Source organism: Callithrix jacchus, chromosome 8, assembly GCF_049354715.1.
Source record: "Callithrix jacchus isolate 240 chromosome 8, calJac240_pri, whole genome shotgun sequence".
In the NCBI taxonomy this organism is placed as follows: Eukaryota; Metazoa; Chordata; class Mammalia; order Primates; family Cebidae; genus Callithrix; species Callithrix jacchus.
Window position 1 is genome coordinate 105,483,397 of NC_133509.1, and position 18,061 is coordinate 105,501,457.

Consider the following 18,061-nt stretch of genomic DNA (forward strand, 5'->3'; position numbering starts at 1 on the left):
GATGACTGCTACTATCATATATGGAGCCCTCAGTCTCTGGGAGTCCTCAGTACCCCTTTGGGAGACTTTGGAGGGATGTACAGATACAGATAATCAAGCAAACTTAAGAAATCCAGCCCATAAGGCATTTTACCACATAGGAACACCAATTCTCTGGCCGGGTGCAGTGATTCACACATGTAATCCCAGCACTTTGGGAGGCTGAGGCAGGCAACATGGTGAAACCCCATCTCTACTAAAATACAAAAATTAGCTGAGTGTGGTGGCGCATGCCTGTAGTCCCAGCAACTTGGGAGGCTGAGGCACAAGAATCGCTCGAACCGGGAGGTAGAGGTTGCAGTGAGCCGAGATCGTGCCACTGCACTCCAGCCTGGCGACACAGTAAGACTCCGTCTCAAAAAAAGAAAAAGAACAACAACAAAAAAGGATTTATTTGTCGCCATGAAATGTGGCTTAACAGAAGAGGAAATACAGTGGGTTTGAACTGTGCAGGCTCACTCATGTGTAATTTTTTCAATAAATACAGTCGGCCCTCTGCAAACACAGATGCAGAAAATACAGTATTCACAGAATGTAAAACCCACATATATAGACCAACTTTTTGTATACACAGGTTCTGCAGGGCCAACTGCAGGACTTGAGTATGCATGGATTTAGTTATACATGGGGTCCAGGAACCAATCCCTGGGGTACACGGAGGAACAATTGTCTAGAGTATCAGAAGCTGCGGTTTGAGGTAGAGAACTCAAAACCACCACAACATTCTGTGGGCTAGTGCACTCTCTGCTGGCGCTTTGTGGAGTTGTAGTGGTGGGCAACTATAGTTTCAACTACTCAAAGGCAACAGAAGATAAATGTGATCAGTTTAGTAGTTTCTACCTCGCTACAGTTAGGCCTTCAGGTTTCTTTGAGACTGAGGTTTGGAAATGGGAATCTTAACAATGTTGAACAAGACATAAGTCAACTTCTTGACAGTTTCAGTGAATGCAGAAGTGTTCATCTTTATCCTCATTTTCCATGTGATTCTGGGAATCTCTGTGAGCAATAATTTTTAATCTTTGGATTGGCTTGGATCTCAGGAATATGCTCCTCTCATTTTGGGTCAGCAGTTTGTAATAAGAGATTTCTTTCATTTTGCAGTAGCCAGTGCTCACCGACTGAGCCATAATCTTGGTATGTCTCGCACTGAGGAATTCTGCTTATGCAGGAAAAAAACATTGCATCATGAATGCCTATAATACAAGTACCAGTATTTTTAGCCGTGTGGTTAACCTCATGAACCACAAAAGAAGGCTGACAAACACATTATCTTCCTGAAATATTAACCCATTGGAACAATGTGGTTTCAATATACTGGAAGGTGAAGAGTGTAACTGTGGATCAGAACCTCAGTGCAGAAAGGATCCTTGCCATAACTCTAATTGTAAATTAAAACCTTGGGCTTTTGGACCTTGTTGTATGAAATGTAAATTTGCTTCTCTGGGAAAGCTGAGTAGAGCACACATCAGTGCATGTGACCTTCTTGAATGGTGCTATGGAAGTGCAAGGCGGTGCCCTGAGGATCTCTATGTATAGGATAGGACACTTTGTAGTCTACAGTGTCTAATCCTATCACAAAATGTTCAACAGTCACAATAAACAATGTTGGTATATTTTTGGCCAGACAGTAAGGAGTGCCTCTCTGAACTGCTATAAAAAATTAATATAGAAGGAGATCATTTCAGTCCCTGTGGAGTGGAAGGTTTAATACACCAAAGATGCCCTTCTTCAAATAATTTGTGTCTAAGAGTACACTGTGAAAATATATGAACAATTTCCAATGTACAACAACATAATGCTATAATTAAAATATTAGTTAATGGCCCCCGATGTCAGGGAACTATTACTTTATTAGGCAAATAAAAGATGGCACTTTGTGTGGTCTAGGCAAGAGTATATAAGAAGGAGCAGTGTCAATTATTCTGTATATGACTGCAAATTGGAGAAATGTGGTAAGATTACCACCGTTTATATGAGTGGGCCCCTCCCTACTGTGAGTTTACTGACTATGGAGGAAGCTCAAACAGTGGCTTAGCTCAAGGGGGTAGTCTCCCCCAACTATTAATGATTTTTCTTTGCACAGTAATTCTATTCACACTTTTGTCTTACCTGATTAATTTATGTTTTATCAGAGTACTGTTTTCAACAAAGTCTTTACTCAAGATAAATCTTGTTTAGGATTTAAACAGGACAGAAGTATTACAAAGTATCACCAATTCAAAGAAAACTATTTTGGAAAGAGAAGATATTGCATGATCACTGTCCAGTGACCTCCAGTTCATTAATTAAGACAGTTTGTCCAACCTGTGGCCCAGAACAGCTTTGAATGCAGCACAACACAAATTCATAAACTTTCTTAAAATGTAATGGGATTTTTTTGCAATTTTGTTTAGCTCATCACCTACTATTAGTGTTAGTATGTATTATGTGTGGCCCAAGACAACTTTTCTTCCAGTGTGACCCAGAGAAACCAAAAGATTGGACACCCCTGATAAAAAAGACATGATCAAATGCAGATTTTCGTGGTTACTTGTATTTAATTGAAAGGCAAACAGGCACTGAATTTTTTTAAATTAAATATCTTGTCCTTAAAAAGTACTCATTTCTTTCCATTTAAGGTAAGGTTGCACTCAGTAGGAAATCCTGGAATGCATTCCACTATTTTTATCATATTAGCTCTGTGGATATACCCTTTAACCAAATACAAGGTAACAAGTGTGTGGCATAAGCACAGAGACAGAATATTGATAGGTACAGGCTCCCTTTGTAAAATCTGAAGGAGAAATGGTAGAAGCAATCAAAGCAAAGAATAAGGATAATAAAAGAGCCATAAAGGGACAAAAATTAGGAAGAGATATAAAAAATATTATCAAATACAAGGATTTTATAGAAAGCCCAGGATCTCCAGTGAACTAGTTTCACAAAGGAATCTGGTAAGAAAACATAAATAGATCAAACTTGATATTTACTACCCTGGCTACTAGAAAGGAACCCTGGAGATTCTAGCTGTCTTTAACTGCCAATTAGATGTCTCCGGATAATGATAATGATGCTGATTAATTACTTCACTTTCAAACATATATATCTGTGTGTCTCTGTGTTGTACATATATATGTATGAACGTGTGTGTGTGTGTGTGTGTGTGTGTGTGTGTGTGTGTGTAGTGCCAAGTACAGCATTCAGAGTTGTAGAGAGTTGCTCAGTGTCCAGCTGGGAGAAATAGATAAGAGAGTACAGAACTACAATGGAGTAGGGTAAGTGCTATATAACATGGGTGTGAGCAGTGTTCTTGGAAGTACAAGTTATTAGAGGGGAGACATGACTATAAAGTAAAAATAAAATATATTTTAAAAAGTGAGAAGACAGAATACACAAATTCCAGGCAAAGGGAAAAACATTTGCAAACAACAACAACAACTATCGTCAGCATTTGACAGAGTTGATGACTTTTTCCTCTTTGAATTGCTTTCTCCATTTGGTTTCCATGGGATCACTTCACTAGCTGCTACCTCTCATATTCATTTGCTATTCTTTTATATCTCCCCAACACTAAGTGTTGGTAGTGATCCAGTGCTCAGGCCTTGGACATCTTTTTAACTCTCCCTATACTCATTCTATTGATGATCTCATCCATCTCATGGTATTAAAGACCATAAAGACTATAAATATTCTATGATGCCACAATGTATATTTCCAGACTGGGACTTCTGTAAAACCTAAATTTATGCTTCCAACTGCCTACATGGCATCATCACTTGAATGTTTAATTGGCACCTGAAAATAAATGTCCAAACTGAATTCTTTAGCCCCCTCCTCCCTAAACCTGCTTAACACACAGCCTTCCCCATCTCAGTTAATCCCAATTCTATCCTTCAAGTTGCCTAGAACAAAAACCTTATAGTCATCCTTAATTCCTTTTTTTCATCATATCCCATAACCTATCTGTCAGCAAATCCTATTGTTTTGACCTTCAAAATGTGAACACTTCTCACTATCTCCACCATTATCACCCTGGTCAAATTCACCATTGTCTCCCACCTTGATTATTGCCTTAACCTCCTAACATGTCTTCTGCATGTTATAGCCAACACTCAATTCCCATATATCAGGGAGATGGTTTTAATGTAAGCCATATCATATCATTATTTTGCTCATAGTGCTCCAGTGGTTTCCCATCTCATTCATAGTAAAAGTCTGTACAATGCTTTACAAAGTTGTACCCAATATACCTCCTGCCATCACGACCCTTCCCTCCTTTTTTACCTAATTCATCTTCTATTTATTCTTGTCTTTGTTAATTTCATTTCAGCTGGTCCACTTGCTGATCCACTAACAGGTCAAAGCATTCTCCCACCTCAGAGTCTTTATTCTTGCTGCTCCTTTGACTTGTGTAGATGGAGGGAAGGAAGGCAGGAGACAGGTAAAAATGAAGGAAGAAAGGAAAGAAGCAAGGGAGGGATGATCCATAAAGTAAATCCATTTGAATAAAGGAATCAATTTAAATGAAAAGTATATGACCAAGATAGGAAGCTTATTCTATTATTGCTCTTGTGTTAATAATAATTATATTATTGTGTCATCCATTAACCTAATTCACTAAATTAAAGAGGAGAAAATGTAAGAAAATCTAAAGCATTCTCAAAATATATTTTCATCCAACTCAATACTGATCCAATATAAAATTTATTAGCAAGCTGTGAATAAAAAATCTTCATAGAAAATCATCTGGAATAGCCAGGCCCAGTGGCTCCCGCCTGTAATCTCAGCACTTTGGGAGGCCAAGGCGGGTGGATCATGAGGTCAAGAGATCGAGACCATCCTGGTCAACATGGTGAAACCCCATCTCTACTAAAAATACAAAAAATTAGCTGGGCATGGTGGTGCGTGCCTGTAATCCCAGCTACTCAGGAGGCTGAGGCAGGAGAATTGCCTGAACCCAGGAGGTGGAGGTTATGGTGAGCCGAGATCACACCATTGCACTCCAGCCTGGGTAACAACAGCTAAACTCTGTCTCAAAAAGAAAAAAAAATAAAGAAAATCATCTGGAATATTAAAAAAATTCATGAATGAGGTAATGATGTTGACAAGGATAACTGTCAATATTTTACTGGCAATTTAAATGTATTACTAAAACTAAAAGAAGGGAAATATAATTAGAAATAAAAACACAAAACTATTACTATTCATGAACTTTCTGATAGTCTACCTGGAATACAAGAAAGACTCAATCAAAAAAGATTTTATAATGGTCCAGACACATGACCAAATAATCATTCTAATAAACACTCCAAAACAAGCAGTTTTCCAGTAACATACAAAAAACCACTCAGGAAATATAATCGTTGGTGGGGAGGGAGATCTTATTCACAGTATCAACTAAAATTATAAAATACCTATAAGTAAACCTGAAAAGAAATGTAACAGACCCATAGAAAAAGAAATATAAAATCTTTCCAAAACTCAAAAAACATCTGATATGATTTGGGTTTGTGTCCCCACCCAAATCTTATGTTGAATTGAAGGGCCTGGTGGGAGGTGACTGGATCCTGCGGTGTGTTTCCCTCTTACTGTTCTCATGATAGTGATTCTCATGAGATCTGATGGTTAAGAGTGTGTGGCACTTCCCACTTCACACTCTGTCTCTCCTACCACCATGTAAAGAAAGTGCTTGCTCCTTCACCGTCCACCATAATTGTAAATTTCCTGAGGCCTCCCAGGCATGCTTCTTGTTAATTCCGCAGAACTGTGAGTCAATTAAACCTCTTTTCTTTATAAATTACCCAGTCTCAGGTAGTTCTTTATAGCAGTGTGAGAATGAACTAATACAGAAAATCAGTACTAAAAGTGGGGCTCTGCTATAATGATACCTGAGAATGTGGAAGTGACTTTGAAACTAGGTAACTTTCAGAGGTTGGAACAGTTTGGAGGGCTCAGAAGATAGGAAGATATAGGAAAGTCTGGAACTTCCTAGAGACTTATTGAATAGTTTTTACTAAAATGCCTATAGTGATATGGACAATGAAGTCCAGGCTGAGGTGGTCTCAGATGGAAGTGACGAATTTATTGGGATCTGGAGTAAAGGTCATTCTTGCTAGGCTTTAGCAAAGAGACTGGTGGCATTCTGCCCCTGCCCTAGAGATCTGTGGGACTTTGAACTTGAGAGAAGTGATTTGGGGTATCTGGTGGAATAAATTTCTAAGCAGCAACGCATTCAAGATTTGACCTGGCTGTTTCTAAAAGTGTAAGCACATATTCATGAGGGAAGAGATGGTCTGAAATTGGAACTTATATTTAAAAAAGCAGAGCATAAAAGTTTAGAAAATTTGCAGCCTGACCATACAATAGAAAAGAAAAACCCTTCCTGGGGAAAAATTCAAGTGTGCTGCAGAAATTTGCATAAGTAAAGAGGAACTGAATGTTAATAGCCAAAACAATGGGGAAAATATCTGCAGGGCATTTCAGAGACCTCCCTGGCAGCCACTCCCATCACAGGCCTGGAGACCTAGGAGGGAAAAATGGTTTAGTGGGCAAGACCCAGGGCCCAACTTCTCTGTGCAGCCTTAGAACATGGCACCCTGTATCCCAGCCATTGCAGCTCCAGCCATGGCTAAAAGGGTTCAAGGTACAGCTCAGGCCATGGCTTCAGAATATAAGCCCCAAGCCTTGGCAGCTTCCAAATGGTGTTGGGCCCATGGGTGTGCAGAAGGCAAGAGTTGAGGTTTGAAAACCTCTAACTGGATTTCAAAGGATGTATGGAAATGCGTGGATGTCCAGGCAGAAGTCTGCAGAAAGGGCACAGAACTCATGGAGAATCTCTACTAGGGCTATGCAGAGTGGAAATGTGGGATAAGAGCCCACACACAGAGTCCCCACTGGGGCACTGCCTAGAAGAACTGTGAGAAGAGGGCTCCCATCCCCCAGATCCCAGAATGGTAAATCCATGGACAGCCTGAATCACGTACCTGGAGAAGCCACAAGCACTGTGGCATTCCTGAATGCCAGCCCACAAAAGCAGCTGGAAGGAGGGCTGTACCCTGCAGAGCCATGGGGCAGAGTTGCCCAAGGCCTTGGGTACCCATTCCTTGCATTAGCATTCCCTAAATGTGAGACATCATGTGAAAAAAGATTATTTGGGAGCTTTAAGATTTAATGACTGTCCTGCGGGGTTTCAGACTTGCATGGGACCTGTAGCCCCTTTGTGTTGGCCAATTTCTCCCTATCTGAATGGAATTATGTATCTTCATTGTACCTTGGAAGTAACTTGTTTCTAATTTTACAGGCTCATAGATGTTAGGAACTTACCTTGTCTCAGATAAGACTTTGGACTGTAGACTTTTGAGTTAATGCTGAAATGAGTTAAGGCTAAGAGAGACTGTTGAGAATGGATAACTGTATTTTTGCAATGTGAGAAGGACATGAGATTTGGGAGAGGCCAGGGATGGAATGATCTAGTTTAAATTTGTGTCCCCCACCCAAATCTCATGTTGGAGGAGGGACTTGGTTGGAGGTGACTGGATCATAGGGTGAATTTCTCTCTTGTTCTCATGATAGTGAGTTCTCACAAGATCAATAGTTTAATAGTGTGTGCCACTTCCCCCTTTGTTCTCTCTCTCCTGCCACCAAGTGAGGAAAGTGCTTACTTCCCCTTTGCCTTCTGCCATAATTATAAGTTTCCTGAGGCCTCCTAGTCATACTTCGTGTTAAGCCTGTGGAACTGTGAGTCAATTAAACCTCCCTTCTTTGTAAATTACCTGCCTCAGGTAGTTCTTTATAGCAGTGCGAGAGCACACTAATACAACTTCTGAATAAATGGAGAAATGCAAGTTTCTGAGTAAGAATTCTCAATATTGATAGCTTGTCATTTCTCTAAATTACATCTATTTCAATGTCTGCCCAGCCATACTCCCTACAGGATATTCATTAATGAAATCTGACAACTTTCAATCCGCTTTGGGTTCATATTTCTTAGCAATCTGAGAAGAAAATAATTCACACAATTACCATTTAGAAATCCAGACATGAACACATTGTCACTATTTGAGTCACATGATCCTAACTGGACCAAATGAGACGATCTCTTTGGCCAGGTCTAAGTCACATACACTTCCCTGAAGCCAGAAGGAGGGTGATAGGTAATTAACAGCCCTCACTACAACCACATAATTAGAGTACACAGAAATGAGCAATTCCCCAAAGGAAGAAGTTTGCTATTGCAGGCAAAGGAGAGAGACGTTCTGTGGGGGGGAAAAAAAAATTAGATGTGTGGAGATGACATCAAGATGGCAGAGCAGAAAGCCCTGGTGCTGGTTTACCCTCAGAAGCACAAGAATAATATTTGGACTACAAGACCTTTGTGAGAAATTTGTAATTCAGTTAAAAAATTACAATACTCTACACAAGAACAAAGTTGAGAAAACGTGCAACCAATATAGGAAGAACAGTGATATAGTTTGGACATTTGTTCCCACCTGCATCTCATGTTGAAATGTAATCCCCAGTGTTGGAGGTGGAGACTGGTAGGTGTTTGAGTCACAGGATTGGATGTCTTATGACTTGGTGACATTCCTGTAATAGTCAGTGTATTATCCCAAGACCTGGTTGCTGTAAAGTGTGGCACCTGCCCCACTCTATCTCTTGGTCCTGCTTTTGGCATGTGACATGCAAGCTCCCACTTCATCTTGTGAGGCATCTCTAGAACCCAAGCAGATGCCAGCATCATGCTTCTAATTTAATTGGCTCATGGTCCTTCTACAGCCTGCAGAACCATGAGTCAATTAATCCACTTTTCTTTACCAGTTACCAAAATTCAGGTATTTCTTTATAGTAATGCAAGAATGGCCTAATACAAAAAGTAAACTTAATTTTCCCACATTAGTCCCTCCCCCAAACTGGGTTAGTTCAGAGCCAGAGGATCACCTCAGCCCATGACTTCTCCTATGACTGAGAAGGAGACAGTGAAGAGTGTGCCAGCTGCCTGGCCTACTACCCTTTCAGTGTACTCCCCAAGAGCCAATTTATGTCATCTCACATTTGAAGCACTGAAAGACTGGTAGAGCCTGTGAGCCTGAGACAACTAGAAACAAAAGAGAGGGAGCAGGTATCCTCTTACACCAGCACTGCTCAGTAAGATTGGTAAAAGTCATAGAACTAAGGCCTTCTCTTCAGGAGGGAGTGAGAAAAGCAAACTGAACCTTGTCCCCAACCTTTCAGTGCATTTCCAAGGGCCTGATTTCTATCTTGTCTCATACTTAGAATTTAAAAAAATAGAATCTAGATGGCTGATACAGCTAGATGCCTGGAACAGCCAGGAGCAAGAGAAGACGGGAGATTGCCTCCCTGCAGCTGACACTGCTCTGCAACACAGGGAAAAAGTTGTTTCATCAAATGTACAGGCATAAATACAACCATATAAGAAATATGAAGAATCAAGAAAAAACTGAAAAATAAGGAAAAAGAAAAGAAAATAGATCTCTACTAACCAACCAAAAATAAACGGGAATTTATGAAGTACTTGAAAATAATTCAAATTAATCATCCTAAAAACGCTCAGTGAGATAAGAGAATCGTGACAGACAACTAAACTAAATCAAAAAATAAAACGTGACTAAACTGAGAGTATCAACAGAGATAGACATGATTTTTTTTTTCACGCCAGGCACAGTGGCTCACACCTGCAATCCTAGCTACTCAAGAGGCTGATGTGGGAAGACTGCTTGAAGACAGGATTTTAAGACCAGCCTGGGTAACAGCAAGACCCCTTCTCTAACAAAAAAAAATTTTAATAGACAGGTATTGTAGTGTATGCCTATAGTCCCCACTACTCAGGACCTGAGGCAAGAGGATTGCTTGAGCCCAGAAGTTTGAACCTGCAGTGAGCTATGATTACACCACTGCACTCCAGCTTGGGGCAACAAACACAACAAGACCTCAACATAAAAATAAAATAAAATAAATATAATTTAATTAAATTTATTTAATACTAGAGAATTAAATTTTATTAAAGAATAACTGGACTAAAAATATCACAAGAGAGATTCAACAGCAAACTTTATTAAGCAGAAGACAGAATTTGAAAACTTGAGGATGGGCAATTTGAAATTATACAGTCAGACAGCAAAATGAAACAATAATGAAAAGAAGTCAAAAAATCTTAAGGGAATCATGATACTCCATCAAACAAACCAATATATACATTATGGAAGGCCCAGAGTATTAGAGAAAGAGAAAGGGGTAAAAACCTAATTTAAAAAATAATGACTCAAGAATTTCCAAATCTGGGCATGGAAATGAATATCCAGATTCATGAAGCCCAAATAGAATAAATCCAAAACGGTCTAGAACAAGACATTATGGTCAAAGTGTCAAAAATCGCAAAGACAACTAGAAAATTTTCAAACCAGCAAGAGAAAAGTGACTCGTTACGGACAAAGGAGCTCCATAAGACTACCGGGAGATTTCTCATCAGAACCTATGCAGTCCAAGAGCATGAGATGATACATACAGTCAGCCCTTCATATCCACGTGTTCTCCAGCTGGAGATTCAAGGAACTGTGTATCAAAACAAAAAACAAGCTAACAATTAAAAACATAAATAAAAAGTGTAATACTCTTTCTGCCATCTTTCTGTGCCGCCACAATGGTGCACACGAATGTCCTGGCTGATGCTCTCAAGAGAATCAACAATGCGGAAAAGAGAGGCAAACGCCAGGTGCTTATTAGGCCGTGCTCCAAAGTCATTGTCTGGTTTCTCACTGTGATGATGAAGCATGGTTACATTGGCAAATTTGAAATCACTGACTATCACAGAGCTGGGAAAATTGTTGTGAACCTCAGAGGCAGGCTAAACAAGTGTGGCGTGATCAGCCCCAGATTTGATGTGCAACTCAAAGATCCAGAAAATAGCAGAATAATCTGCTTCCATCCCACCAGTTTGGTTTCATTGTACTGACAACCTCAGCTGGCATCATGGACCATGAAGAAGCAAGACGAAACACACAGGAGGGAAAATCCTGGGATTCTTTTCCTAGGGATGTAATACATATATTTACAAATCAAATGCCTCATGGACTCTGGTGCTTCTAAAAAAATAATAATAATAATTTTTTTAAAAGTGTAATATAGTTAGAACAAATATTTATGTTGCCTTTACATTTTATTGAGTATTATGAGTAATCTACAGATAATGTAAAGTATACAGGAAGATGTACATAGTCTATGCAAATACATTATTTATAAGAGACTTTAGAATTTGTGGATTATATTATCTGTAGAGTGTCTTAGAACCAATAAACCCACAGGTACTGGGAGATCACTATATATTTAAAGTGCTGAAAGAAAGAAAAACCTGCTAACCAAGAATGCTATACCCAGTGAAGTTGTCCTTTAGAAATGAAGGCAAGAGAAAAATTTTCCAAACAAAAGCTGAGGAAGTTCATCACCAGTAGGTTTGCCTTATGAAAAATGCTACACAAAGTTATTCAAGTTGAAACAAAAAGACACTAAATAGTAAGATGAAAGACCAAAGGAGTACAAAACTCACTGGTTAGGGTAAATATATAAGTAAATACAGAATCTTCCAATATTGTAAAGTATTTAAGTCACTTTTAACCCTAATGAAAATGTTAAAAGAAAAAAGTATTAAGAACTACTACAACAATTAATGGATACATTAGATGTAAATGTGACATCAATAACAAAAAATTAGGGGAGTAAATGAGTACTTTTGCATGTGGGTATAGTTGTTATCAGCTTAAAATAGACTGTTAGAAATGTTTATGTAAGTCCCATGGTAACCAGAAAGAAAAAAACTTATAGGAGATATACCAAAGAGAAAAAGAAAAAAATCAAAGCCTAACATTACAAAAATCAAGTCACAAAAGACAGAAGAGGAGAAGAAAAAAAGAAAAGAACTACAGAATAGCCAGAAAAAAATTAATGAAATAGCAACAGTAAGCCCATACCCATCAATAATTACTTTACATATAAATCAATTAAGGTCCCTGAAACAAAAGACAAAGAGGAAGAATCTAGCAGAGATCAACCCCAGAGAAACTTGGAGCCCTGCAGAAAAAGTTGCTAGGAATGTGGCTCTGCTCCCTTCACCCCTCTGACAATCTGCTTACCACCAAACTGTTGGGGACCCCTCTCTCCTCATGACTTCATGACTATAATGGTGATTTGGGAGCTTCCCAAGGATAGAGAACCAATTGGCTAGCTCCTGCAGGAATTCATGTACTCCCCTGACTCAAACTGAAATGGCAGGTGCAATACTTGTTGTAGACACCTAGTGGACCCCTGCCCTGTCCAGGGTTTCTCTGCCCTTGAGTCATCACACCACCAGAACCCTCACAAACATAACTCCCAACCCACTATGGCTTTGGCAAGCACAGGAGACTGATGGGCCCCAGGAAGTTGTGAGACTCCTGGAGATCTAACCCACATGGGCTACCCACAAGGGAGTGGGGGATGCAGCCTGCCAAAGTCCCCTTAGGACAAAGGGAATGTGGTTGCAGTACTGATTGCTGAGAGAGACAGTGCCAACACCAGGGAATAATCATGGAGAGAGGGACATCTCCCACCCACCCAATGCCATACACTATTACCGACACAGCAGTGGTTCTTTCCACAGGAGGCTGGAGAAAGCATTTTTGTTTTTGAGACTGAGTCTCACTCTGTCACCCAGGCTGGAGTACAATGGTGCGATCTCAGCTCACTGCAACCTCTGCCTCCTGGGTTCAAGCAATTCTCCTGCCTCAGCCTCCCGAGTAGCTGGGATTACAGGTGTGTGCCACTGCACCCGGCTAATTTTTGTATTTTTAGTAGAGATGGGGTTTCACCATCTTGGCCAGGCTGGTCTCAAACTCCTGATCTCATGATCCACACACCTTGGCCTCCCAAATTGCTGGGATTACAGGCATGAGCCACTGTGCCCAGCCTCAAAGAAAGCATTTTTTAAGCTTTCCAGTGCAATTCCATCCCTACTGAAAGTAAGCCCATGCGGCATGAGTATACTCAAATGGTGGGGTGTAACTCACCCTCTCTATGCAGAACAGCAGCATCCCAGCAGAGAAAAGAGAAATCACATAGTTGCCTGGCCTAAACTGAGAGAAAAGGCTCTGTCCCAAACCTTCAAGAGGGTGTTTCAGTGGCCCACAGCTGCTCTGCAACCAGGAACCAAAAAACACAGTATTTATGAACTAAGTTTGTGAGCTTTGTAACAGGGGCAAGATAGAGAAGCAGATGACATTCCTGCTGACTCAGGATGAGGACCTGGTACCCCTCCCCAACCTTTCCTCCAAGACCTCAGTGGGCCACAACAAGATTGCTTCCTGTTCCCCACTGGCCCCCTAACCCTTCTCATGCCTCCTGTTCAACACAGGTGCTACCACTTGCTATCAGCCTGAGCACAAGGTGGCTCTTACACATCATCTCCATCTACTGAACTACAGCCTGAACGGCACCACCAAATAAAAATCCTGCTACAAGGGCTTAGACCTGGGCAGCTGCACCCTCAGCCCCACAAGAAATAGTGCATCTGCTTATATGTTCAATATATCACTACAACATTCAGCCTCTAAGAAAGCCACTACAAAGAGGCTCTCTACAACCAAGGTACCCATATATATGTTTCTCCATATAAAGAAACGGAGAAACATCTATCATGCAAATGGAAAACAAACAAACAAAATAGAGTGTGAGTTGCTATTCCTGTAGCAGATAAAACAGACTTGAACAATGCTAAAAAAAATGAAAATGAAAAAGATGTCATTATAATATACAATATAGACGCTTGGCCCCATGAAAGTGCCAATAAATGAAGCCAAAAGATCATACACAACATACACCATAGTCATACCCTCAAGGGAAAAAAGGATTACAAAATTAAAAGATTCCATGCAAATGATAACAAACTCAAAAATGAGAAGTAGCAGCTCCTCAGATGAGAAGGAATCAGCAAGAACTCCAGCAGTATAAAAAGCCAAGATGTCCTGACACCTCCAAAGGATTGCTCCAACTCTCTAGCAATGGATACTAACCAAACTGAGAAGTTTGAAATGATAAAGTATTCAAAATATGGATTTCAAGGAAACTCAATGAGATCCAAGAGAAAGCTGAAATCCAATACAAAGATACCAGAAAAACAATTCAGGATATGAAAGAAAAGATAGCTATATTAAGAAAAAAACAGAACTTCTGAAATTGAAAATTTTGCTAAAGGAATTTCAAAATACAGCTAGAAGTTTTAACAACAGATTAGACCAAGCAGAAGAAAGAATTTCAGACTTGAAGGCTGGTCCTTCAAATTAACCCAGAAAAAGTTAAAAAAAAAAAAAAAAAAAGCAAAATAGAAATAATTCAGGAAAATTTCCCTTATCTTGCTAGAGGGGTCAAGAACCAGATACAAGAAAGTGAGAGTACACCTGAGATATACTATACAAGACAACTATTCCCAAGCCATAGAGTCATCAGACTATCCAAGGCTGATACCAAAAAAAACCCTTAAAGGTAACTAGAGAAAAGGCCCAAATTACCTACAAAGGAAATCTAATCAGATTAACAGCAGACTTCTCAGCAGAAACTTTACAAGTCAGAAAAGACTGAAGTCTATTTTTCGACTTCTTAAAGGGAAAAAAAAAATGACATTATCATACTAAACTAAGCTTCATAAATAAAGGAGAAATAAAGCCTTTATTAGACAAGCAAATGTTAAGAGAAACCGTCTCCACCAGACAAGCCCTAAGAAATACTCACAGGAGTGGAGTTCTAAAGATGGAAAGAAAGAATGATACTGCTACCATAAAAGAACACATAAGTACAAAGTGCGCAGATGCTAGAAAACAATTACACAACTGAGACTATAAAACAACTAAGAAGGCCATGATAGGAATGAAACCTCATGTATCAATATTAGTCTTGCATGTAAATGGTCTAAATGATTCACTCAAAAGACACAGAGTGGCAAACTGGATTTACAACACAACATTCTGCTGTCTTCAATAGATCTATCTCACATGTAATAGCATCCCAGGCTAAAAGTAAAGAAACAGAAACATCTATCATGCAAATGGAAAACAAACAAAAAAGAGTATGAGTTGCTATTCCTGTAGCAGATAAAACAGACTTTACATGAACAATGCTAAAAAAAAAATGAAAAAAGATGGCATTATTTCATGATAAAGTGTTCAATTCAATCAATAAGAAGACTTAACTATCCTAACTATACCTGCACCCAGTGTCAAAGTACCCAGATTTATAAAACAAATACTACTAGATTTAAGAGATATACAGTGAAACAATAATAGTGGCGACTTCATTACCCCACTGACAGCACTACACAGATAACTGAGGCAGAAAACTAACAACAACAAAAAAAAACCACTCTGGATTTAAATTGGAGTCTTGACCAAATGTACCTAATAGACATTTATAGAATATTCCACCCAACAACCACAAATATACATTTTTTTTAAATCATCTGTACATGGAACATTCTCTAAATTTGACCACAAGCTCGGTCATAAGGCAAGTCTCAGTTTCATTTAGCTCTGCTCTAATATTTCTTCTCTTTTTCTGACAGCCTTGGATTTGGTTTATTTTCCTAAGTCCTTTAGGTATGACATTAGGTTGTTAATTTGAGATCTATCTTTTCACGTAGGCATTTACCACTATAAACTTTCCTTTAAACACTGCTTTTGCTTTATTCAAGATATGTTGGTGCGTTGTGGAAAAACACAACCTCCCAAGATTGAACGAGAAAGAAACTAAAATCTTGAATAAACCAATGAGTTAGATAATTGAAGTAGTAATAAAAAAATCTACCTACCAAAAAAAGCCATGGACAAGACAGATTCACAGCCAAATTCTACCAAAAGTTCAAAGAGCTGGCACCAATCTTATTGAAACTGTTCCAGAAAATCAAGGACAATTCCTCTCTGATTCATTCTACAAAACTAGCATCATCCTGATACCAAAATCTAGCAAAGACACAAAAAACAAAACACTACTGGCCAATATACTTTCTGAACAAAGATGCAAAAACCCTCAACAACATACTGGCAAACTTAATTCAACATTGTATCAACCAGATAATGCATCATGATCAAGTGGGTTTCATTCCTGGGAAGCAAGGAGCATTCAATATACAGAAATCAATATTATTTACCACACAGAATTAAAAACAAATCCCATACGATCATCTCAACAGACACAGAAAAAGCATTCAATAGCATCCAGCATCCCTTCATGATAAAAACCTTCAACAAACTAGGCATCAAAGGAACATACCTCAAAATAATGAGTCATTTATGACAAACCCACAGCCAAAATCATACTGAATGGGCAAATTTGAATGAATTCTCCTTAAGAACTGAAACAAGACAAGCATGTCCACTGATATGCTTTGGCTGTGTCCCCATCCAAATCTCAATGTGAACTGTAGTTCCCACAATCCCCATGTGTTGTGGAAAGGATCCAGTAGGATGTAACTGAATCATGGAGGTGGTTACCTCTATGCTATTTTCGAGATAGTGAATCAGTTCTCACAAGATCTGATGGCTTTGTAAGGCACTTTCCCCCTCGCCTTCACTCTGCACTTTTCCTTCCTGCCATCATGTGAAGATGTGTTCACTTTCCCTTCTGCCATGACTGTAAGTTTCCTGGGGCCTCCCTATCCATGCTGAACTGTGAGTCAATCGAACCTCTTTCCTTTATAAACTACCCAGTCTTGAGTATGTCTTTATAAGCAGCATGAGAATGGATAATACATCCATTCTCCCCACTCCTAAACAACATAGTACTGAAAGTCCTAGCCAGAGCAATCACACAAAAGAAAGAAACAAAAGGCACCAAAATAGGAAAACAGAGGGTCAAGTAATCTCTATTCATTGCTGACATAGTCCTATACCTAGAAAACTTAAAAGATTCATCCAAAAGACTCCTAGACCTGATAAACAAATTCAGTAGTTTCAGGATACAAAAATCAATGTACAAAAGTCAGTAGAATGTCTGTGCACCGTTAACATTCAAGCTGAGAAACAAATTAAGAACTCAATTCCATATACAAAAAAATAAAATAAGTAGGAATATGTTTAACCAAGAAGGTGAAGGACCTCTACAAGTAGAACTACAAAACACTTTTGAAAGAAATTATAGATGATACAAACAAATGGAAAAACATTCCACGGTCATGGATTGGAAGAATCAGTATAACTAAAATGGCCATACGGCCCAAAGAAATCTACAGACTCAACACAATTCCTATGAAATTACCAATGTCATTTCTCACAGCATTACAAAAAAATTATTGTAAACTTAACACTGCACCAAAAAAGAGTGAATAACCAAAGAAATCCTAAACAAAAAGAATAAAGCTGGAGGCATCACATTACCCAAATTCAAACTTTATTACTATACTACAAAAACAGATGCATAGATGAATAAAATAGAGAACCCAGATATAAAGCCACACCTCTACAACCAGCTGATCTTTGACAAGGTTGGTAATACCAATCAATGGTGAAAGGACTCCCTATGCAATAAATGGTGCTGGGAAAACTGGCTAGCTATATACAGAAGAATTAAAACTGGACTTCTACCTCTCACCATATACAAAAATTAACTCAATTCAGATTAAAGACTTAACTGTCAGACCTGAAACTATAAAAATCCTAAAACAAAACCTAGGGAAAACTCTTCTGAATACTGGCCGAAGCAAAGAATTAAAGACTATTACCTCAAAAACAAATGCAACAAAAGCAAAAATAGACAAATTGGACTTCATTAAACTAAAGAGCTTCAGCACAGCAAAAGAAACGGTAAATAGAGTAAACAGCCTACAGACAGGAGAATATATCTGCAAACTACCCATCTGACAAAGGACTAACATCCAAAATCTATAAGGAACTTAAATAAATCAACAAGAAAAAAAAACCATTGAAAAGTGGGCAAAGGACATAAACAGATTTCTCAAAAGACAAGCAGCCAACGAGCATATGAAAAAAATGCTCAGCATCACTAATCGTCA

At 39.0% G+C, this 18,061-nt stretch overlaps 1 long non-coding RNA gene and 1 pseudogene across 5 annotated transcripts in view; both read left to right on the forward strand.

Moving 5' to 3' along the window:
• LOC103795828 (uncharacterized) overlaps window positions 1-18,061 on the forward strand; it is an 86,725-nt gene that overhangs the window by 16,635 nt on the left and 52,029 nt on the right. The window lies entirely within an intron of this gene.
• LOC128928960 (small ribosomal subunit protein uS8 pseudogene) lies at window positions 10,032-11,066 on the forward strand (annotated as a pseudogene).